Below are 24,703 nucleotides of genomic sequence, written 5' to 3' on the forward strand. Positions count from 1 at the left end.
CTACTGCAAGAAATGAAGGAAAAGCAGTATCAGTGTTAAAAACAGGAATCTCACTGCATGTAGATTACAGCGCTAGCTCATTCCAGTGTGTTCCCCACATGCTGCCAAGGTGGGTCTAAAGCTAAACAAGGATCACATATTTATGTGCTGTAGAATAAAAGTGTACTGTGTGGACAGCAGTTACTGGTATTTGAAAGGCCAGCTTCATCATGGTTGGTTTTTCTTAATACATTAGAGTTGACAGCTAAACACTTGCAAATACTGAACACAATTTTAACACCATCTAGACAGATATTTTATTGAATTAAATACCAGACTTAAGTCCCATAAACAGCTTTGGAAACCTTAAATCAGCTAGATTTGGACTGATTGGCTCATCAGATGATTATAATTATCAAAACTAGATTTACTGCTAGAGTTAAAGCAATGTGGCTGCCATTTCCTCTTCTACTTTCTTTGAGTACAAGGATATATCCAACTACATAAATTCATTTTCCTTTTATGTCCTTTTCAATATAGTGTGGCCATGTGGACACAGCCCAGGAAGAGATACAAACCAAAAATACTGACCCTGAAACTCTGCTTGCTGCAGACCGAGGACATTAGGAAAAGCAGTGTGAACCCACCAAGAGCATGCTAAATATTCACAAAGAGAGATGGGGAAATACGCTTTTAACGTATTGTAAACATCAGACCCTACAGCTATGTTCAAACTGTAAAGAGAACGTAAGAAAGTGCTGAAGTTTCCTTTTGTTTAATTAATGAAAACAGAGTATTTCTTTCCTCTTATTTAAACATCATCCCAAAGAACCTAAATGATGTTCTTCTAGTTCTTCAGTGAAAATTTCTTACATCCTAACATTTGATAGCTATTTTGCTGATGTTTGTAGGAAAACACGAGACAGCCTAAAAGTTACAGCCCAGAAAGGAGCAGTCATGTAGTGGCAGCATAACTAGAGAAATAATTCATTTTAGCTTTCTACACTATACCGATCATAGTATTTGTATTTTCAAGAAACACGAAATAATCATTTATGTTTAGAATCCTCTAACATCACTAAGGTAATATATATGAGTTGAGTATATATGGGATGTGGCCATGAATATCCAGATATGACATACAGAGAGCAAGGTAGGTGGAAGAAGGGGAGAAGGTTTGCAAAAGAGAGATTTGGCTGGATGCTTGTTACAGGTTCTAATCCATTTTAATTTGGTTTTAAGGCAGTGCTGTTTCTGCTGATGGGGATAAGGAAAGTGAATCCATAAGGAATCTGAAGTTGCCTTGAATCTGAACAATTACTTCTAGGTGAACAACAAATGACAGTTTCTTCATTAAGAAAGTGCATTCTTTTGCAACGAAACAGTCAATGGCATTTTTGTGTTATATCATCAGAGATGGACATGATAGACTACTGTAGGAAGTAGCTTTCGTAAGGGTGATAGATGATCTGCATTTTCTCCTTGGCATATCTGGTTTGTATTCTGACGAATCCACTCATAAAGTGCCGTCACTTTAGTGTATACACCAGAACGATTGCAGCGAGCACATCCTTCACCCCAGCTCACAATGCCAGCAAGGTACCACCTATTTCCCTTTCCTGTGCAGGCCAAGGGACCTCCAGAATCTCCCTAAAATGAAGGTAGTTCAGCCATTAGTGAACATGCACACACACAGAGCACTGTAACAAAAGTTAAGTTATTTAAGGTCAGCAAATACCTGCTGTGCTCTTTCTCAAATTACAAATTATTATTAGAATCTTATTTCTGGATAGAATGCACCCAGCTAGATATCAAGTTTATTCAATTTCTTTCAAATACATAGCAATGGCAAGAAGAAGTTTGAAAAATTACTCATTGCTAATGTCCCATTACTGGATTCATAAAGCAACTGATTAGTTTGAATGAGAAGAGGAAAAGACAGGGATGGAAAGCAGGAATTCTGATACCATTTGACCATAAATTTTTCATAGATTGAAGGCAGAACTCTTTTACTATGTATTAAATAGGAACAGAAAAATATCACTCATCCCCAACAAAAAAAAAAAAACAACAACACAACACGCACACACAAAAAACCCTCCAAAACCAAAAAACAAACAAACAAACAAAACCCAAACAAACCCAAAACCAAAAAACAAACCAGGCACAATCAAGTATTATCAGCAGTTCATAATCAAGACTGTGTCTACTTTCATAGAGGGGGAGGAAGGAAAAAAGACTAAGAACTGGCTTCAAAGGGAACATGCAGCCCTATACAGGAATGTAGAAAAGTAACAATTCCTATTTAGTTCAGTTCATAGGCTCAAAATGCATTCGGGCTCCCAAACGCTTTGTGCCCTTCATTGTTTTAACTTTGTTCGCCTTCTGTGAACAGGCCTGGCCACAGAACTCAGAGCAGTTATGAATGCAGCTCATCTCTGCTGTTGTTCCTTGAGCATACAAGGCAGACAGCAGCCTCCAAGTTGACCCTGAGTCTTGTTTGCTGCCCTCAGTTGGAGCTAAAACATGGAAGAGATCAGAAGAAAGCCATATGCTGAGAAAAGAGTAACAATAGAGAGTCTCCATCACCCAATCAGTCAAAATTATCTAGAGATATAAGAAAAGAAGCCTGCATGGTTCTTCCTCTCTCTCAGGCTGCTGTTGTACTGGCAATTTTGATAATCCAAGGGCTGATATCAAAGTGACTTGAGAAAGGAGGCTATATGGTCAATCCAGTTACACAGCCAGTTCTGAAAGATTGAAGGGGGGGAGAGGAAGGATCCTAAAAAGAGGAACCAAGATCAAAGAACATCCTAAAGTGATAAGAAGCAGAGCCTACGAGAGCAAATGTTTTATGTCTCACTGCAAGTATCACATCCTCTAAAGACGAAAAGTGTTTGGAAGCTTCACATAACCTGTGCAATACCTGCACAGCTTACATGTCTGTGAAGAAATGAAACAAATCAGGAGCCTTGACCTGTAGTAAAAGGGTTTCAGGGTGCTGTGGTGGTTTCCAGAATGAAGAAATAGCAAAGATTCTACCCAGACTAAGAACTTAAAGGCCCAGAGGGCCAGTAGACTGAGACTCAAACACAGCACATTATGATAGAAACTGGATTGACCAACATGTTATGTAGCCAAATTGGTTTAAATGTCCATCTAAAAATTCAAGGGCATTTCTTAAGCAACAGACTTTTGAAGGACATCAAGCCTCTAAACTAACATGTTCTAGCAAAACTATTCCAAGGTCTAAGGTTATAGACAAACTGCACATAAATTTAACAAAAATAATAATTGAATTAGAGCTTAGAGACTACAGAAAAATCCTGCCAACAGTCTGTTATGCATGAAGAATTTCAACCCATTATGAGCTATGGTCTTGCAAAAAATTATTCTATTACATTGAAATAGTAAAATTTATATATTACACAAAAATTCTATCAAATTACTGCAGTGTAAAATCAGTAACACATTTCTCTCCCTATACGCAGTAACTGGTGTAATAACCACATTTGTAATTTTGAAAGTGGGTATTCATCATAGTAAGTTTAAATACTCATAAAGTACACAACTAGTCTAATAACTGAGAAGCAGGAAGAAGGCAGAGTCAAGACAGTTGAAATACATCCAAAGAGCAGTTTCTGATTGTGTGTGTAAATAAACTAGGTCATACAACTTATGATACCATGACGAAATCAAAACTTGTGATTATACACATGAATGAACATTTGAAACTAAAAGGCAGCATTGCAACTGCATTTACCAAACCTAGCTTACCTCTTCCTTCTGCATTTCTTTGGAACAGTAACAATACATTATCATCATACCATTACAGTCACACCCAGATATCAAAAAAGGATAAAGATCAATATGAATGGCAAAAATTGCAGATGGCCCTAACTTTATTCCCTTTATCTTTATGTCCCTGCATTATAGGAAATGTAACTGTTGAAGAGGAAAAAGAATTATTTTTGATACATTTTACCCCTTGTCTTTGCAAAGCAACATTTCTCAAGAGCTTCAAAAATTATCTATGCCAAATTTCCTTCCTTAGTTTGGAGAGCCTTTAACTGCCATCTTAAATAAACCGTACACTCAAGACATCTCTCTCTATTCCTAAGAAAAAAAAGAAAAAAAATCAACAACCCACAACTCTGAACAGCTTTCCGATGAAAGTAAATATGCCTTTGTAGTTTTTCTACAAGTTGCAGATTACCTGGCACGTATCAACACCACCATTAAGATTTCCAGCACACAGCATACGTGATGTGATAAGGTCATCATACAGCTTGTTGCAAATACTTTGGTTGATCATTCTCACTCGAGCTTCCTGCAGTGTTTTGGCAAGATGACCTAGAAAAAATACAAATGACATTGCAGAGGTTATGGTGGTACAGAATTCTGACAGAGATACAACTTGTCAAAACAAAAAAGAATTGCTCCATGCTCAAAATCTACTCAACTGATGACAGAAGAGTAATTCCCCTCCCTTCAATCGCTGCCTGCCCTCAGCTTTTTAAGCTGTTGTCTACACTACCCTCTAGACATAGAGGTCCCTGTGCACCACCTGTCCATTTCCTTAGTCTTTGTTCTTGTGAGCTTGTTCTGCCAGAAAACAGTAAAAAAGCCATGCAAATTATAATACAATCTTCCACACAGTGCAACTGACTTTGAATGCCATTTCAAATTATGCCCAAAAGTTTTTGGTTTTATTTACAATACAGTTGTCTTCAAACACTGTTCAAGTCTTACTAAATTGAATTTCCCCATTCTTTTCCATCCTTTCACTTCTAGGTAAGGAGCTGATGAATGAAGCTGAGAGGGGAAAAATAAGTAACTAAAAGCATCAAGCCTGTAAGTCACAACTGATGCTAAGAGTTTAATTCTGTGCTACAGTATCAGCATAAAATGTTCATTGTGAACTAAATATTCTCAGTCATGTTTTGGCCCAACAGTGAACAGAACCTTTTCAATACTTAGATGATCAGAGGAAGTATTGGGTTTTGGTTAGTTTGCTCGATCAGCTCTGAAGGTGGCTTGGGAACGAAACAAGTAAGATATAGAAAAATATGTTTTTTTTCACATGCCATTATACTGACTTTTAAATATTACTTACATCATTGTGTTAAAAAGCAAGACATTGTAAGAACGCATCAGTTGTAAAGTCATTTGCCCTTCATGAGGCTATTACGTTATTACCTAGATTTAAAATTTTTTTTAAAAAGGCATATTAAGAAAGCCATAATTATCACAGCATATGGCTTCTGACCAAATATAAAGAACTAGGTCTCAATGCAATTGTGGGAACCACTGCAATGCTGAAGAGCTGTCTAAGCTCAGGTTTCAAAGCTGACTCCTGTTTAATGCTGAGACAGGGCCAAGATCCCGCAGAGCTCCCACACCAGCTCTCTCCAGTTCTGCTTTATTCCTGCCTCCCCGCTGCAGCATGCTACTCCAGGCTTCACAGAGGCAGAACTCTTAATGTACTAAAGGTGTACATTAAATTGTCTTTAGATAAGACAGACAAAACAAAAAAAACTCCACAATTTTTTTTGCAATTATTACTGTTCATGGCTCCATATTGTCAAACACAGTCTTAGAAGACAAATTCTTTCGCTGCAATAGTTGCAAGTTGCTGTTTCCTTTACCTGCAGGACTGCTTATGACCTATTAATGAGACAAAATGAGCCAGGAGCACAAAAATGGGCACATTTTTGTAAATCTATGGCAATTTGCTTTTCAATGATCTGTGACACCTGAGTACACATATTGTCACTTGTCACCCACCACTCAGGCAAACTCAGAATTCAGACTGTAGCTGAGGGGACATTTTCCAGCTTTTTATAGACCTACTAAATAAACCATGGATATTTTTTCTTATGACTATAAATATTTCATTGTTAGAGTTTAAAACTAAGACAAATTTGAAAGAAGTATATCCAGGAAATAAACATACTATTTTCTTTTATGACTCCCCAGCCAGTTACATAGCAGACAGTTCCATAAACAAACACTCTAGAGGTGCTGGGTAAACAAATGGGCTGTACCAGCTCACTGAAGAATACAGGCATCTCCATTTCCAACAGAGCAATGTCATAGTCTGAGATAGATTGGTCATACTGCGGGTGGACAATAATCCTTTTGATTGATCTCATAGCTACATGATTGCTCTTTTCATCAATAGCATGTAAGTCCATATATGCTCTCCATCCTGAACGAAGGGAGTATCTGTAAAAAGAATGTTTTTAGAACATCCCATTGGAAAGTAATGCAGTGTCAGCTCATGCCTTTTTGTCTGCTTTTCAGTGTTTGATAAGATGCACCAAAACCAAAGTGAAGGGAGTAGAATACCACTTAGGAAGATAGATGCACTACAGTCCCTGTCTCCTAAAACATTAAGTAGTGTTTTTACTTACTATATTGAAAAAAATTCCTAGAGTTGGAAGACCAATTCCTTGCAGTGCTCCATGCTTTGGAAGTCAGAAAAGTGTATTATTAAACTCTATTTCCTCCTTGCCACATGTAGGAGGTACGTCTTTTCAATTTATGCTACCTAAACTGAACAGTCATAAGTTTTACACTCCACTTACAAATAAGTAGTAGTATTCTGGGAAGAAAAGGCTCAGAAAATCCCTGCCTTCTAAAAAATTGATGTTTACCCTAAATCTAACAAAACGGTGTGTTTTATCATGCAGGATTTATGGCAATAGAGGCAAAACAATTACTTCAGATACTTAGGACTTTCGAAACCAGCAGAATACAATATCAAGTGTTCATATAGTACACCATGTCACAGAGTTATACGTGAATCTACTTATCCAGACAAAGAATAGCTACTACAGAGTTTTGAAAGTAACACTGTAAGGTTGTCAAGCTGCAAATACTCTATGACAGTATAACTTCTTCGTACCTCACAGAATTGGAATCCAGGAAGCAATGGGCAGCAGATATGAGCCACCTATTGGAAATAACAGATGCGCCACATACATGGCCGTATGTTCCCATCTGTAAACTTGCTTGCCAAGGCCACTTTCCAGCTCTTGCATCTTCACCTCCAACAATTCTGTTTTTCTTAAACTGATGTCTTCCACAAGCTAATAGTAATAGTTGAATAAAATAGTAACAAAAAAACACAAAGTCATTTCATTTTCCTACTTAATACATAAACTTTTCTCCATAAACCTCAAAGCTGTTAAAAAAAGATATTTTCTTACTGTGCAACTGGCAAAAAGGTGAGGGCACTTGCTCATTTAAGCACAATTCTAAGCTGGGTTGTTTCCAAAAACTCACTTGAATAAAATCTCCTATCTTTTCTCTCTTTGCATACACAGCTCCTTGACTGTATTTTGTTCAGTTCAAACAAGCACTAAGACCTACTAGATTATCCTGGAAGTGGGCATTGCTTGAAATAAGTCATCATAGACAGAATGGATCAGTGGATTTAAAATGAAACAGTGCAAAATTCAAGACAGGTATTTTCATAGAGGTGTTACCAGGAGACTCATTGTTTTAAATTCACATCTGATTTAATCAATTCTTAATCCAATAATGTTTGATCATAGCACAAATTCCTGACTCAGTTTCCCAAGTCATTAACTAATTTTTAAATAAATGTTACTACACCACAGTTCATTTCGTCAGATCCGTCTGCACAGTCTCTTTTCCCATCACACTCAGGATTTGGTTTCAGCAAGCATTTCCCATTGAGGCATTTGTATGTATGAGTGGAGCAACTTCTGTAGGCTGAAATAAGAGAGAGAAGATAGCGTCACACGTTTGGAACTGTAGTATCAAGTGATTAAAACCACTTTCACATTCACCCTATTCAGTGAAAGTTGTTCAAAGATACACATTCCAATCTGCTTGAAGTCATATTCTGTACTGGTGTAAAATGGTCCCTCTATGGAGAGGGGACAAGGAGAACATTCCACTTTCGTTAATGTTCACAGTAGTTTCAGCCTCCACTGTCCATGAGGAAAAAGACTGAAGAGCCTCCAACTGTCCTCACTCCCATTTTACTTAACTCTCTATCAAGAAAGCTAGGCTTGTCAAATCCATTGTTTTACCTTCACCAGTGTTACTGGCACTGCAAATTGTAAATCTTCACAGCAGCTATCATCTGGAAGTCAAACTTTTGTTTTTAAGTGAAAGCTGAGAAAAATATGGAAAAGCTTTATATCTCCCTCCAATGAATTTTTGGCTGAGGACTATCACAGTTTAGTATGTGGAAATCCTGACAGATCTCAGCCATAGGCTTTCATTACTATTATTCTTATTATCATGTCTTGGTTTGAAAGACAGGTGTCTGCGGAGGAAGGCAAGAGCCTCCCTTGAAATGGAAAATGCAACTCCCTTCCCTCCAAATTATTATAATTTTGAAATTAACGGGCCTTCAGGCAAAGATATGGGGAACAGGAATAACAGTTCTTTACTAATATATATATATATATATATATAAAAAAAACACAAGGCGGAAAACAAAACAAAACAAAAACAACCCACTGGTTTACACTGACAGAGTCAGAAATGCAACCTGACACCCTGTTAGGGTGGCAGTAGCAGTCCGATAAGATGCTGGCTGCAGTCCTCCTGAAGTGATGGATGTAGTTCTGCGGAAGCAGCGATCTTGTAAAAGGATCTGGTCTTCCTCCGAAGGTCCAGTGGTAGGTAGGTAGCTCTTGTCCTCTGCAACTCCAGTGGGGGGAAAAACTCCTCTGGGAATCCAGTGGAAGAAGGCTGCTAGGGTGTTCGAGATCTCAGTTTTTATTTGGCATGGACTGCTTGGCTCCTTCCCCCCGGGTGGAGCATCTCACAATGGGATGGGGAGTCGTGAGGCAGTTCCTTGATGGGCCATTAACAGGAGATAGTCCAGGAGCGAGTTATCTATAGGTCAGGCGATAAGGCATTGTTGTGCCCATTAACAGGAGATAGTCCAGAGGGGGGAGGCAGGGAGCACCGCCCCACCTGGTCTCAACAGCTCCTGAAGGTGGTAATAGAATACTTTTTTTTTCCTTTTGGCACATTTTAGACTGTAACCTAGGACAATCAGTTGTTTACAGTGACCTCTAAACAGTGGAAGGGATTTTTTTTTTTTTTTTCAACAAACAAGGACATACTCCTGGCTACCTCAAGGACCTAAGTTTCAAAGCAAGTGAAAACTTATAAAGGCAAAATCACTGGGGGTACATCGGTAGTACTAGCAATGTCCATAACCATGGTGGATCTGTAGTAAAGAGACCATGCATGAGGCAAAGGGCAAAAGTCCTAAAGCTGTTATGTGTCTCTCCCTTATTTGGTACTGATCTGGCAGCAGCTGGGGAAAAGTGCTCTTCTAACAGGATCACCAGCAAGCTGTGGTTAGTTCATCTGACTAAAATCACTGTTATCTTGGATTTTGCTTCTTTAATTTCTTGTTTAGACTCTCCCAAGACCTGGTTATATTCTATATGTTTTGTTTTCACTAATACTTGTGTGCTATGAAAAAATATGTAGAAGTACAACATTTATCCATTAAAAGAAGTATATTCCTGCTTCTGCCTTCCACTATCTTTTGGAAAACCACTGAAAACTTATACTTACAGCAGTTGTTTTCGTCACTGTCCTCCCCACATCTGTCATCATCTTTACAAGTCTTATATTGATGCTTACACTTCCCATCACCACATTTCAACTGCTCTGGATTAAAACCTGAAGAAGAAAGGTCTATAAATGCTTTATAATCCAAATAACAGGCTAGCAGCCATGTGCTACACTCCCTACCAGAGGTCACATTGATGTTACTGTGCCACCTCTGCCAGACATTAGCCTACCTTGGTTTTGATAGCTTCCAGTGACAGAGAAACTTGTTGCATTACCTAACCTGTGCTGTGCTTTCTGACCTTGAATTGCCTTCTGATCACTCCTTCTGGCACCTCTTCATTGTTCCCTATCTTTGATGTGCAGTGCTCAATTTGGATACAATACTCTAGCTGAAGCCTTCCCACTGGTGACTGGTAAAATCTTATATCCTAGTGTGACACTTTAAAAAAACACAAACAAAACACGAATGCAAAACACACATAAAATTGTATGACTTTGTGACTCTCAAGTCAGCTTTCGAGCCACTATCACTCCCCAGCCATTTTTCAGCAGAAAAGCAACTTAGGCAATCCACATATGTATTTGATTACCTAAGTTCAGGTCTCATCTTCGTTGAATGGAGTATCGCTTTCTCCGCATACATTCTCCAGCTTGTCAGGATCATTTATAAATTCATCCCTCTTAAATACATCCCTCTTTCCGTTGTGTGTCACTTTTCCTATTTCATAAGCATCTTCTCTAATCCATCATTTTGATGACTAACAAAAATTATGAGATGTCCCATAACAGATACTATCAGAATGATATTTAAAATATACTTCCATTTTGGTAATGAGTCATTTGCAACCATTCTCTGGAATGATTTTCTGGTTTTTTCCCTCACTGTTTTTCCTCTACTTACTTGTAAGTTTCTTACACAAGACAGTGTCAAAGTACAACTACTCCTCTAGTTATCCTCTCACAACAGAGGACTAAAACAAAATAAAAAACTCCATGCTCATTTTTAATGCCTTTTTGACTCTTTCCACATAGTCTACTTTGAGTACTTGTTGCTTAATATTTTTTTTGGAAGCTTAAGTTGTAAAGATTGGTGTAAAATTCCCTTCTCGTTTTTTCTGTTCTCCCACTCTTTAAAGATGCATTACACAGCCTCTTCTCTAGACTTTTAGATCTTCACCCACATCCTTCATGTGATCTTAAAAATAACCACCAATATTTTAGAGATAATTTAATCCAGTCTCTAAACTACCTGAAACAAACTGTTTCCAGAAGAACACAAACAAGAAACAATTTCCCTACCACAGTCTAGTTCATCACTACCATCCGAGCAGCCTTTCCAGCCTTCAGACTGATTGCTTGAAGGAATACATATTCTATCTGCACATCTAAGGGCAAGCTAGAAAAATAAGAAATTAATGGCACTAGAAATGCTGTTACAGTCTAAATTAATTAACACAGGACTATACCAGGAAGAAATTTTAAAATGGCTAATAAAAACCAAAGCTAGTGTAATTTATAAACTAAATTGAACGTTAAAAAAGGAAATGCTATCTTGGGATAATCTGACAAAGATTTTTATCAAGAAGTCTGAATTAAATTAGTCAATATTCACCTAAATGGACTTAGAAAATTAAAATCACATTCACTGCCTCACTCTAAGGATTGAAAGTGATTGAGCACAGATACATAACTACTACCACTAACAAACACCCCTTCAATTTCTGAAGGTAACGTATTTTACATGAGAGCATCTAAGGCGAGGAGAAAAAACAAACAAACCACACACAAAAATCTAACTAGGATTTCTCTATAGTATTAGAAATACAAATTTTGTGACATAAAAATGTCATAGAAACTAATTTCTGTGCTACTATACTGCAACTTCATGTCTGAGGTGAATAAGTGCTTTATCAAACAGTTTTCAAATCTAGCAATTTCATTACAAAACAGCCTTTCACCAAGAGTCTCTTTCTCCTTCAATTAAACTAACAACTAGTACAGATGCTAAGGTGTTTCTTTGCAATATATAAAAAATGTTTGTTCTCTTCTACTTTTTCAGATGTGCCAGCCAAAAAAGAAACAAACAAACAAACAAAAAACCCACACCAAAACCAAGAACAAAAATGATGATCTGTGGAAGAATAAGTAGCCAAACCCCCTCCTATTTCTGCCCAGTTCAAGTCAACTTCAACTTTCTCAACTTTTCAACTTCAACTTTTTCCCCCTCTAACACTACCAGCAAATTAACAGCTAAATTGGATTGAAGGACCAAACACATTTGTTCCACATTTATTTAATCAGTTGCAGTCTGGAGTCATTTAGTCCTCTTCACTACTTTGCATGTGACGCCAGTGAGATGAAAGCGCACATTACCCAGCCAGCACTAGCTCAAAGCAGGAGTTTCTCTGTGTTCTCTTTGCCATTCCCTGAAGTCATACAGCTGATGGCTGGCATTTTTACTTTTTTTCTCCTCTTCCTCATACTATTGCTATAGACAAGGCTACTGTGGAGGACCAGAGCTCTCAACACAATTTGGTCTCTCAAACAGCCCTCCACAAATACCTTTACTGTATCGACTTAACACTGACACATCACAGCTAATCTGCCCCTCCTGGTGAGTCTTAGTACAGATCCTTAAGATTGTGACTAAGCATTGATTACATGACTTTGAGCCATCTGCTTGCTGGCTCAGTGCTAGAAATGGAGCAGAGCACACAGAAAGTAAAGACTTGTACACACAATAAAGACTGAGGATTTTTCTCTGTCAAAAGGCTTTGACTCATCTCTGAACCATTTTTGAGGCAGTAACCAGACTAACCATAGGACATAGTATAGTTTGTAACTTTTTACAATAGGAAGAGACATACATTAGTGGAAAAAGAAATCCTTGAAAATATCTGAGTCCTCTAGAATGACTGACCACAAAATCTGCCACTTATTTCTATATCAGAGATCTTAATATATATAAATACTTCTAAGTGAGTCAGAAACGAACAGAACGACACTTAGTCAAGTAAGCTGAGGATCTGAAGAGGTTTCACAAACTGAACTGATCTCTTGAAGTCACAGAGAACTTTAGCTACCTAGATGTTAACCGGGTAAAGGAAAGAGAAGAATATATTGCAGATGTATCTTTTCTAAGAAATATCATAAGTAAATATGTGTACCTCCTGAAAATCCCTGTTCCACCTCCTGGAAGCTCCCCCAAAATCTAACACTGATCCAGAAGTGCATAAATGGGGGAGTCAGGAAAGGGCTATAAGAAACCTAGTCATATTTCTGCAACACCTGCTAGCAAGGGGTCCTCAATGACAACTTGAATAACTTATCTAAACCTGGAAGCTGATCCAGAGCATGTTGAGTTGTGATTTTAAATAGACTAACTATTAATGGTTAACTCCTGTTGGCAGAAGAGTCATACTTAGAGGCTCTCTGCCATGCTATTTTCATGTTGCAGTTTCGCTATTTTAAGATGGTGTCAAAATGCCAAATAATTAGATCTACAGAAACTGAGAAATTTAACTTTTACTCCCCATTTTATAGAAGTGTTGTTAAAAGTTAGAGAATAAGTACCGGCTTCTAAAAGCTTCTTTTGGCTAATTTTCTACATCTATTTGTCCAATTAAATACAAAACAGCCCAAGAGAAGTATTACAAAGGCTATTTACAAATGCCTTCCACTCCACAACATTTCTGGGACTAGCAGACTTTGAAAGAAAATACAGCACCATGATCAATGGCAGAATCTACCTCATAAATACAAGCAGCTTCTAAGCACGCTTGATTTAAGATTTTGCATTTAGGTTTGCAATCTCAAAGGCTACATATTCAGTAATGAAATCATACAGCCAAATCCAATGGCCGTTGTAGGTTTCAGTACGGTCCTTGCAAGGGACAGATCACTCTGAATGCTGTTTTTTTGGGTGGGTTTTTTTGGGGGGTGTGGTAGTTGTGGTTGTTTATTTTAAACACACATACTGTAACTTGTCTTATTTACAGAAAATAATTACAATCACTGAAGAGTAAGTGGTATAGAAAATGAAACTTCAGATGATGCAAGCTCTTCGTCCATGTCAAGACCATTACGAGGAATTTACAGTTTAACTGCAGCTAGTTTTCTATGTCATTGCTTTTAGTGGGAACAACAAAGTAAGTAAATGCCTAACACCGCAGAAAAAGCAGGATGCTTAAATTAATATAATGACAAATGTTAGGCACTAGGGCAGGATTAAGAACATTATTCTGCTTAAATTCAGTGGAAGTATGCAAATTTTTGTTGAAATACATCTTTCTGCACTGAAGTGGTGAGACATTTTTTCTTCAGTACAGTAAGTTGCACAGAACTTCGAAGTGCAAATTAATATGTCAGAAAATAGGGTATTTACTCACCTAACCCCATCAATTTCTAACCAGTCTTTATCACATTTACTGGATCCTGGAGACTTCTCTTGAATTTGTATTATGAGGATTTTTAATGAAAGCTTGTAGCCAGGCAATGGTGCCTAATAATCAAAGGATAAATAGCCTGACACAGAGATGGACAAAAAGAAAAGGCCTGTGTTTCTAAGATAGTAAATCTTGTTTTACTTATTAGCAGGTTGTAAATACTGTATCTTTATTATGCAAATCAGCACCTTTGAAGAACCAAAAATCTTTGCTACTTTAAACACATCTTTTTAGACCCAATTTTGACCAGACTGTGCCAGATGAAGGAGCGTAAGCCTTCCTGCAGCCAGCACAAAGCACTGTATCTGAGTTTCATGCTAAGTTTGTACTGCTACGTGTTCCAGTAGGTCAAATAAGAGATTTAAGATATCTACGGCAGCTGGTCACTATGACCTCTCTGTTTTAGAAAGCCTTTTTCTTCCCTTTCCTTCATATCAATGAGTTTTGTGCCACAAGCTGATAATAGTTTTAATTGAGCAGGTGAAAGGTAGAGCCCATTACCAACTTGTAGACATGAAGAGCATTCTTTTGCAGGGAAAGTCAAAAAAGAAGTTAAATGTTTAGTGGAGCAACAGAAAAACACACCAGGAAGTTGGCAGAAATCATGAGCAGATTCTAAGTCCTGACAAAGGGCTTACTGGAAATCCAGAGCTGAATTTCTGAGCCAGAGAAGGTCCCGTTTCTGCAGAGTTCAAGGAAATACAGCGTGGTATCCATCACATGAGGTGTAATTTACGTGATCATTTTTTCTTTCTGACATAGAAGCAAAGCCCTGACTATCAGCGATTTTCTCTGACTGACAGTTGTCATCTTACCCATCACTTTACTTCTGTTCTGAATAACAGTCAAACTTTTGGAAGGTGGCAATGATTTCCTCTCATATCTGGCACTTGCACAGAGCAGAGGAAAGAAATGGGTGCCTGAGGAGAAGTCAGGTGCAGTGGTATATTTTCCCTCCATTTCACCCGCATTGAAAGCTATTTCACCCAATTTTATGTCTTTATTATATTATCACATAAAACAAAATCATCACTACTCAGAAGAGTTCCCAGCACTTACTCTGATGATCCAGCTGCAGTCAATGTTTGGTGGGTAGTAACTTGGGTAATAAGGGGAACTCAGTGTCCCGTTCCAGGAAATGTAATGACCACCACACACTGGGAGAGAAATATATCAGCAAGGAACACAGTTATCTCAGCTGGGCTAAAGTGCAGAGGCTACTTCACTTGCTAGGACCCCTCTCTACATACAGAGTTAGAAGAATGGGTTGTGACAGTATTAAACCCAGGTTGTGCCTGTATTAATAGAAAAATCTCATAACTTCCACTTCCACGTCGCACTGAATTTATCTCACTTTTGGAGCAAAGGATAAGTACAAAACACCTCCGACTGAAGATTTTTTTTTTTAAATATTCTTTCATGCTAAGTGAAGGAAGCAATTAGATGTAGGCACAACAGACCTCCCCCTTTCAATTTACTTCTGACCTTTCTGTAGACGTTTTCAAAAATTAAAAAGTAGTCAGTCCAATGAAGTGAAATCTCTGATTAATTTCATTTAACCAGGAAGTTTGTGTGTCAGTTCTCAGTCTGAAAATTCATGCCACGTTGGAACAATATCTTTGAGGCTTTATTTTCTACCAAGAAGTCTCCTAGATATCCAGTCCTTAGTGCTTTTGTTCCCTTTAATTAACATAGTAAATGCAAACATGAATATAACAGAAATTAAGACAATTTCGAAAATAGCAAAATTTTGGACAAAACCCAGACTATACATCATTTAGAGTGCCCATCTTCAGATAAAGTAATTCTAAATTGTAATGTGCATGGGATAAGTATTTGCTTAAGCAGCATCCGCAGAGACACAAGCTGAAAATCTTAAGCTTTGGAGTTTATCCCCTATGATTTGTTCCACAAGTTACAAAATAGTCACCTGCTTAATTGTCAAAATTCTTTCACTTAGACCTTACTAAATAACTGTGGCTAAACTTTCATTTGTGAAGCCCCTATATCTGCTATAAAATACTACGGTTTATCATTACTCAAAACATTTCACAAATCACTTAGAACTCCTGCAAAATTCATAGTATTCCATAGGTTTGGAGCATACCTCTTGGGTCTTGAATACACTTTTCTTATACAGTTACCTACACTGAACAGTGCTTTAAGAAAAGGATCAAAGACATACTAGAAGTATTTGCTCTTGTTTTCCATTTTCATTAAACACGCATTCCCCAAGCTAGGGATAAATTGACAAACCAGATAAAAGTACCACTCTGTCACTGGCGGTATCTAGATTTGCCTAAATATATAGTGCCTGTAGTGTTATCTGGCTGGCTGCTCTGCTACCATTGTTCAGTGTGACCCATGTAGTAAGAGTAATGTCTGGGAAGTATGGCTTGGGTAGTAATCAGGAAGACAAAACATCTCCAAGACCAAAGGTTATTCTCTATTCTTTGTTCAATTCTCAGACTCTTTTTTAAAGTTGGTCGGAACAACAATTCCCCGACTTCATGCCAACATTCCCTCCCCCCAGATACATTCAGGAAAAATCAACTCTTTTAGGGGCAACAACAGGAATAATTGTACCTACATCAAGTGCTTGTTTCTATTAATCACTTGCTGATTTTAGGAATAGCTTGAAAGTGAGCTTTTAATACGTCGCTTTCTTCTCTTCAGTTCAGTGAGAAGGTAAGTAACATTACGTTACTTGATGAAGTTAAATGTACAACAGGAGGCATCCAGGCCCCAGGTCCACACCATCTGAAATGTTACAAAAATTGCATAAAAAAATCCAAATCATTTCCCACATTCCAGTCATCTTTGCTGAGAAACTGGGCAGAAGTAACACTGATCTGTGTTTCAGAAGTATTCCCCTGGATACCACTTCCCTTTTATTCTTCCACCCGGTTGATACTACACAAGACGCTAGAGTTTCCCAGCATTGAGGCTTAGTCACTCAGAGTGAACATCACAGATATTTTTGCCTAACAGGTGCTCTGGAGTTTTCAGACCTCTAGAAATATCATAAAGGCAGTGCCAAATTATGTTGCTTCATTAGTGATAGTGGCACTGAGACGTAGCGGGCGGCAACAAGTGCCAGTGCAGCAGTGTTGAGCAGCATCTGTGCAATGGATGACAAGCCCAAATCACTTCCAATTAACATTCAGCTTGGTTTTATGTCACACAAGGTGTGAAGCCCCATGCATGGCAGCTATTTCTTCTTATCGTTCTTTTTGTTTAAATAATGAGGAGTTAATTTATATCCCAAAGCTTGAAAGCTTACTACCACTTGTAATTTAAGATGCTATTTCTTGCATCTGTAAGTTCACTCTTATATTTATTCCATTTTAAAACCCACAGCATATTTTGAATTTCTTTTCATTAATCTATAGAGCTGTGTGTGAAAATTTCTAACAATTTTCTCTTTTTCTATGCACAGCAAACGAAAGCAATTAAGTTTAGACCTCACAGTGACAGAGTATTTCCCTCACAGCCCTGCATCAAGTTCTTCGACATCACTGAGATCCAGAGTGGCAGCATTGAAATCAATTTTTTGAACCTTAAACTGAAAGTGGTCGTCTTCTGCTTTAGCAGGCTATTCCCTGCTCCCATTTCATGCGAGACAGTACACAACGGATCTGTGATTTGCCTCTCTCTTGCGGACACTATTAAATCCTTTTAATGATAGTATCTGTCAAATCATTTACAAAATGAACAATTTGAGTTTTTTCCACGCTGCCACATGGAAATCTTACAGCATCTTGATCTTCTACCCTGTTGACAGACTGGCTTATCTTCTATCTATACCTTTTGTCGCAGTATCATCGGAATACCAAGGCAAGCACATATGAGAAGAGTTGTCCCCATAAGATACCTGCTTTTACAGTACATCTCTCAATCTCGGCTCACTCTTTGGTATTTGTCACCGTACAGCTGTTGAACAGCTGTATTACTGCAGCTTACGGAAACTGGTGAGAATCATTTTAGTGGCCATGTGCGACCCTGTGGCCATTATTCCCTGAACATCAGGAAATAATGGCTATAATACAGTAATTCCTGTCTGCCATGGATATTGGAGATATTGTTATTAGTTCTACTGCACCTGTCCTAAGTATGTCACTAACAGCTTTTAGCTTAAGTAGGAAACAAATAGGCATATGTAAACACACACATTTGCTAGGATGGTAACAAAGTAATTAAAAAAAGTCAACTTTTTGGAGGTCACATCAGGCTTTTAACATAATTTCAGTCACCAAATTCTGTTCTGGTTCTTTGATAGCCAGACAGGAATGCACATTCTTGAACTTTCTGTCTTACAGCATACTGCGTTGATGTTCTCTGAATAAGTTACATCATATACCTGCATCGGTTTTGCTAGCTTCCAGGTGCTGTCATGCACGTGGCTGACTCTACATTTCTGGTTCCTAAAAAAGCCAAGCCATTGCAAATAATGAGCAATGGAGTAACAGTCCCAGCAATAACACGTAATTAGCAGCAGAACAGATGCAGCCCAGCATCAGGAAAGGGATTCTCCTTGCTATGCTACAGTCTGAGACGAAGTCCTTACAAAATCCCTGTGTTTGTTCCATGCCTGGCCTTCTGACAGTCTGCCAACAATGGCAGGCTCTTGTGTCTTGTTGCATAAGGAGAGAAGTAAGTCTGTTAATAGAGCTGAAAAGGACTACCTAGTCAAGTAATTTAAAGCACTACTCAATAAGTGAGTTTCAGACACTGCTAACTGAATCTGCATGCTCAGCTTAGCCTCTTCCTGAAAGTTCTTAAAAATAAAAAGAAAGATATTGCCCCCTTGAAACTATGCATCCTCAGATTCTATAACTTGTTTATTTACTTTGTTAATGAAGACAGGTTCATGGTGGATAACATGTCCATGCATGAAATTTGACTCCGGAAAGTGAGAGCAGTGTGGCCACTGAAGGTTAAATATCATCTGATCTCACTTACGCAAATGGACTACACAGTGACTCTGAGGATGAAGCCTTCCATAGACACAATACCCCTGTTATGAATAGGGATTTGCATGTGACTGGAGTGCTATAAAACATGTATTTTCTAAAAGTTGTAGAATACAATACTCCAAAAAAATTAAAGTCTGTATCTCTTTGCATTGTGACAGTAATTGTGTGAAATCAAAACTTTAAAAATTAGTCATAATGTAAAATAAAGCCCACAGAAAGTTGTAACAGGCCCTCCAGGGAAGTGGTCACGGCCTGTTCAAGGAGCATCTGGATGATGCTTGTAATCACACAGTTTTGATTCAAGTAGTCCTGTGAGGAGCAGGGAGTTGGACATGATCCTTATGGGTCCCTTCCAACTCAAGATATTCTACGATTCTAATTTGGGGGCGGAGGGCAATAATATGGAAGATCTTTTTGTTGCCTTATACCAGATTTTTAATCAAGTTGTATTTGAAGTCTTATATTTTGGAAGCCCATTTAACATCAATTTGATATCACTACAGTTTCAGAGAGTTTCTGTACAACTCAATAAAACATCTCTGCTCTATACTACTATACCTTGTAATGATCTTGTTCTGCAGAGGAAGAAGGAAATCATATGCTGATAAATGGTGTGATGCACAGCTCTCTGGAGTGACACCATGCAAAGTGATAACTACGAGTCTCACCACATAGTTAGAAGGAACTCGCAGCCTCCGTTGATAAAAAGACTTCTTGGGATTCAGCAGAGTTAGAGTCCTGTTGTTACCTGGCTTGGCATACAGGTCAAAGGATACTGCTATACAAAAGAAGCTATATCAGTGGCTGAAAAACTGTTGAGTTTAAAGATAAACTAAGTTATTGGGTAAAATTTCAGAAGAGGTGGCAACAATCATCTACACATACTTCTTGACTAATCTAATCTCTTTTTCCCCTTACCTTTACAACTCTGTTCCTTGTTCCCTATCAGGCTGCATCACCTTTTCCTTGCTTCTGGCCAAGGAAGTACACCACCTCACCACCACCAGCTCATCGCACACTCAGCAAACAGGAGGGGACTTGACTGCAACTCCTGCCATCTCTGCTTGAAACCTACTGCTTCCTTTGCCATTTTCTCTTCAGTCCTTTCCATGCACCGAGAACAGTAAGTATATCAAGTCAATCTTGAGATGTGCTTGATATGGAGAAACCAGGCAAAATGAATTAAATCTCTACAGCATTTGACTGATCGTTAACTATGAATAATCAAAGTTATCTAGTCACAAGGTAAATAAACTATGTATGATTTTGTATAGTAGCTTTTTAAAAGTTGCCAAGAAAAGGAGCCAGAGCTCATTGCAATTCATTTGGGACTAATAAATTTCAACCATTCTAGTCAGAACATCAGAACAACAGCTGTAAGGTATTTTCATCCCAGCCTTTATTTGGAACACAGGCCAGGGAGATCCCTAGTCTGGGTTGGTTTGTAGGCCCTACAGATATAAGAATAACTGGGAAACTGCCATTTTTCTATTACAGGATTTTTTTTCCCAAAAGCATTATCAGTTGGGATTGAGGCACAATTACCTGATTTTAGCATCACATCATATTCTGCAGAATCTGAAACTGAAATTTGATAAGTATTAGCCACACAAGCCAAAAACAGAAACTGGAGAAAGAAAAATAGACAGAATAAGTATTAAATGACAGGTACATTGTTACCAAAAAGCTCCATTATAACAAGATCAAAATCTTCCTCCCTAGAAGAACTGAACACGTGAGCTGCTTGTTTACTACTGATTTCTTTTTGTTCCACAGGGGTTAATTTTTTAAGAGAAGCAACCATATCTTGTGGTGCCCAGAATGTATTCCAGTAGTAAGCTCAAAGTCCAGACTCTCCTTCACTGTGGAAGGAAAAAAATGCATCATAAATACACTCTAATTAGCATTTTGGACATGCTTCCACTGGTCTGCATTTTTGTTTTGCACAGTTTCATAGCCAGTTAAACTGCTGTGCAAAGAGTTGGAGCTGAACATGGTGGCAAAGAGCTCTCTTGTTTAAAAGTTGTTTTCTCTACACAGTAGAAATACTTTGAAAATATACTGCTTAAACAGTTATACACAGAGACTGAAAACTACACCTCACAGAAAATCCCTGCAATAGCTTTTATGGAATTGGATGTTTCCATCCCTGCAGTATAATTATACAATTTTAAGATACAATTACAGCTCCAGACACATTTTCTTTAATATTTTTTAACTCAGACTAGCACCATATGACAATATAATTTTATGTCCATACTTTGATACATTTCACACAATTTCACAAAATATTGAAATAAAAAAAAAATCTGTAAGTACACATATACAAAGTATTACTTAAGTGATTCAAAGAGACAGTCCATTCAAAATGGCCTATGGACTGAACTTTCAGAAGTTTTCAAAGCCTATCAGGATAGTAGTAGCCATCTGCTCAATGTATTTACATTTCTCACCAGGAGCTTAAGTAGAGTGCCCTGCCTGAAAGTATACCTTTAATTTTTGTTTTGACAGGTTAAAAAGGAATTTAATTTAAATAGGCGGAAAAAAAAATTCTGCAGGTGATAGAAGAAAAACCTGCTGAACTGTGATTTCAAAAACCAAACACAGATGAACAGACTACAAAGCAATCCATAAACCAAGGAACAATTAATCGGACTTCATTTCTCTTACCAATTCTACAGGGCAAGACAGAAGTCACACTATTAGCATAGCTCTTAACTTACATACTTAAGAGCATTACTGCGTTTCTCATTCTCTATTACAGAGATCTGCATGTTCTTCCAGATAACTAATTTAAAATGCGTGAAAAAGAGAAGACAAAAGAAACTGATTATCTCAAATTTACACCATATGCTGGAACAGTACCCACCTGAAAGCAACCACTACAGACTTCAAGTAGTACTTTCCCAAGAAGGAAGACTCGTATGTTTCTGCAAACTGACAGTTAAGTAATGGGAAAAGAAAAATGTAAAGCATTACATTTTAGTGTCAATGTCATCTCTTATACTACAAAGTATTTGTCTTTTTCTTCCTTTCCTTTTCCTCATACCCCCCCATATTACAAGCATTATCCATCATTTTCACAAAATGTATCAAATAAGGATCATAAATGCTCATTCATTTCCACTAAAAATAAATAAACAAATAACTTTTAAGTCACACCACATTTCAAGACCATTGAGATAGCTCTTGATAATTAGCCATGAAAAGAAGATTTTATGAATACCTTTATATTTTTGTTTCAGACTTTAAATTTCCAGCATGTAGTCTGGGTATAAGCCACTTGTATTCGTTGTGGACAAAGCAGCTTTGAGACACTAGATTAGCTCTCCTGGGAAATGCAGGCTAACAGAGAACTGCTTTGTGTTTAAGGCTGCTGTTCACATGTACCCAGGAAACAGTATTGATCGCACAAATAGGAACTCACACAAGAAGTGCAAGAAAGCAAGCATTGTTGTGGGGATAAGAGAAAACAAAACAAAAAGTTAAGCATTGAATTTGAGCTATAATTTAAAAAAAAAAAAAAAAGAAAGAAAATCAAAGAGAAAAATGTAGCAAGGAAGAGTGCTTAAGTAAAATAAAGTGAAAAAACCCACGTTCCTAATTCCTTTAAGAAGAACAATTTGTCTATAACCTTGAAACCCCCAAGTTTTATTTGCTAGAAAATGTTGGCCTTACTGCGAGACAGAGATGTCTAGCTACATTCCTAAAGCTGTACCCCACCAAGGCACTTGCTAGCTTTAAACTTATTATTTTGAAGGAAAAAAATATGTGACTAACTGGAGTCTTCTACTTATTCCTAGTCTGATTCTATAATAAATATTTTTAAATTATTGCTACACTTATATGGGAACTTACGTAATTTTGGATTGCTTCTGCTTGCAGGAGGAATTTCTGTGACTTTGGATCATTGAGGTCATTTGTATAAGTCAAATTAGGAATTTCTACACTGCCACCAATATAAATAAAGGAGAAAGGTGGAGCTGGGGAGAAGAAAAGAAAAGGATGAAAAAAATTAGCACACTTAATAGCATTATGGAAATCTTCCAGAACAAGAAGCTTGCAGAAGCAAGTATTTTTCCTTGACATCTGTAGGTATTAGATCTTAAGAGAAATATGCAGTAACACCAGAGTGCAGAGTCAGTCCCATTGACAGAGTAATGCCCAGAAGGAACAGAGAGGCACGAGGTACAGGTTCAGACACTCATTTTTACTAGGAGGCTTTAATTGTTAAACTTCCGTTTTTTACAGTGCTACCCTCCTGAAAAGCTATGGTTAAAATTGCTATGTATTGAGATCTGGGAAGAGAGTACATAATTTAGGTACCCATTCTGGTTTGAAAAAGGGAATAGAAGACAGACAGTTAATTCTTATAGGTTCTTGGGAAAGATGGCAGTTAAAATAATAATGATATTCAGAAGCCGATTCAAAAGATTTAGAGACAAAATACCTTCATTATTCTTGTGCAAATAATTGCTAAATACACGTGCATTTTGTTGCTTCAGCAAAGACATTAAGGAGAAGGGAAAGTTAGCAGTTTATGCACACATTACGTGCTTAGCTACTTAGTGCAGAGCTTTTTGTACTAGTCATTCACACAGTGCAAAATATGTATGCCATCCAGACCAGGCTGGGGAGAAACACTTACAGAATGAACAGTGCAGGACTAGCACGATTACTGTAACTATTAAAGAAACTATAGGTAATATTCCTAGAAGCCGTCTTCTCCAGAAACACAACCTCATCCATTTGAGGAAACAGTACTTCTGACACAAGCCTTCTCGGTAGGATGGGCAGTAGTGAATATCCAGACCTTCCTAAAGAAAGACACGGGAAGGTATCGACTACTAAGACAACAAAAGAGGGGCTATTGTACCATGTTTTAGTATATTTACCCTTTTAGTTTTTAAAGAGGTTTAAGTTGAAATAATATCTTTTATATTATCAGCTATGTCACACACGAAACCCACATATTTCTCAGCTGCTTCCTTGCAGCATGCATTTCAAGCTATGTAAGTGGAGGGGAAAATTTTTATCACTTTGATTAGGAGCAATTTGCATATAAAGAACAGAGGTCAATACATACCAGAGTGGGCAGAGAGATCTTTTACTGAGTTCCTACTGTAAAGTTTAGCTGGTGTCTCTTACCTGCCCTGCAGTCTGCTCAGAGTCGTATGGAGCTGGTATGCTGTACGCAGAAACCCGGCTGGAGGGGAAAGCCCGTGTCATGGTGCCTTGACAAATGCCTTTTGACAAACCTAATAACAAAATCCTAGATGAACCTCATTTCTTAAACATAAACCAGAACAGTGTGCTGCTCTCCCCACCACACACACCACACTTCTCTCATCTCACCTTTGCCGTACTGCTTGAAGCTGCAGCCAGCTGATCTGCAATCAAAGAAGGTGGGGGGGAAAGCTGCTATCACTGTAACTCTTTGTTTTCTTAACTGGCTAAGGAGGATATGGATCCCACCATTTGAAAACAGCTCAGTTACTCACTTCTTTCAGAAATACAGGAGTAGGAAATAATTTATGACACAATGCAAAGGACAAACAAGCAATTTACAGATAAAAAGTCCCAGAACAAGGTAAATGAGGCAACTTCCAGTGAACACCTGGTGGAATCCACAGAAATATTTATAAGAGAGAAGAAATGCACAATTCCACAGACCGTCTGAATTTTCCAGCCTCAGGCCGGTACCATAGAATAGACGTAATTGCA

At 37.9% G+C, this 24,703-nt stretch overlaps 1 pseudogene; it reads right to left on the bottom strand.

Moving 5' to 3' along the window:
- Positions 1-1,389: 1,389 nt before the first annotated feature.
- Positions 1,390-24,208, bottom strand: LOC104353831 (suppressor of tumorigenicity 14 protein homolog; annotated as a pseudogene).
- Positions 24,209-24,703: the final 495 nt, after the last annotated feature.

The sequence above is a fragment of the Leptosomus discolor genome, chromosome 1 (assembly GCF_034619465.1).
Source record: "Leptosomus discolor isolate bLepDis1 chromosome 1, bLepDis1.hap2, whole genome shotgun sequence".
NCBI classification, from domain to species: Eukaryota; Metazoa; Chordata; class Aves; order Leptosomiformes; family Leptosomidae; genus Leptosomus; species Leptosomus discolor.